Source organism: Lycium barbarum, chromosome 10 (genome assembly GCF_019175385.1).
Source record: "Lycium barbarum isolate Lr01 chromosome 10, ASM1917538v2, whole genome shotgun sequence".
NCBI classification, from domain to species: Eukaryota; Viridiplantae; Streptophyta; class Magnoliopsida; order Solanales; family Solanaceae; genus Lycium; species Lycium barbarum.
The window spans coordinates 72659451-72660244 of record NC_083346.1 but is presented as its reverse complement, the minus strand read 5'-3'; the positions used below and the strand labels follow the sequence as shown (position 1 = coordinate 72660244).

At 39.9% G+C, this 794-nt stretch overlaps 1 pseudogene; it reads left to right on the top strand.

Annotated features, from left to right (window-relative positions):
* The first annotated feature begins 377 nt into the window (after positions 1–377).
* On the top strand, positions 378–495 carry LOC132616256 (5S ribosomal RNA; annotated as a pseudogene).
* Positions 496–794: the final 299 nt, after the last annotated feature.

Sequence of the window (794 nt, the reverse complement as noted above, 5' to 3'; positions counted from 1 at the left end):
CCTCTAAAGTCGTACTACTCCATTTCTTCCACTCATTTCCTCATGAAACCTTCTAGTATACCTTATATACATCCTTCACTCATTAAATATACTTAATAATGTTTGCTCCTTATATTCCGAAGTGGTTTTACTTAACCATAACTCAACGTACTTATGTTTCAAATTTGATAAGTGCTTCTTCGAAGATATGGGGTGTAACACGTGCGGGTTGATTTGTGGTTGTTACTGGGAGTTCCAAAGGCTAAGCCAGCATTTTTTCGTTTATGAGAGTAAGGGACCTTTCCAATCCGGAGGGAAATTCATTACCAGAATTTTATTGGTAACCGTTAGGACTTCGACTGGATTTGGGTCACGTGATAATGGTCGTGTACCGGGATGGATGTGATCATACCAGCACTAACCCACTGGATTCCATCAGAACTCCGAAGTTAAGCGTGCTAGGGTGAGAGTAGCACTAGTATGGGTGACCCTCTAGGAAGTGTGCTAAGAAGTCCTACGGATTTAGACATAAGAGAAGGAGGAGGAACTAGAATAACTTGAGGAAAATTAGAAGCGTGTGAAATTCACAGTTAGAGACTCTAAATGATTTCAAGAGATAAGGTGGACCTTGGCACAGAGAGAGAAGACGTATTGCAGCTACAGAATTAGGATGAATTTAAGTAGTATTAGGGCTTTGTAAGTAAGATGTTAAGAAAAGGTGTAACGATATCTTAAGCGTGGTTATGTTAATTAGTAGGTGTGCCCCCGATAATCGACATTGCGATATGTTAAAAGTACGGATTGAACAGGGTATT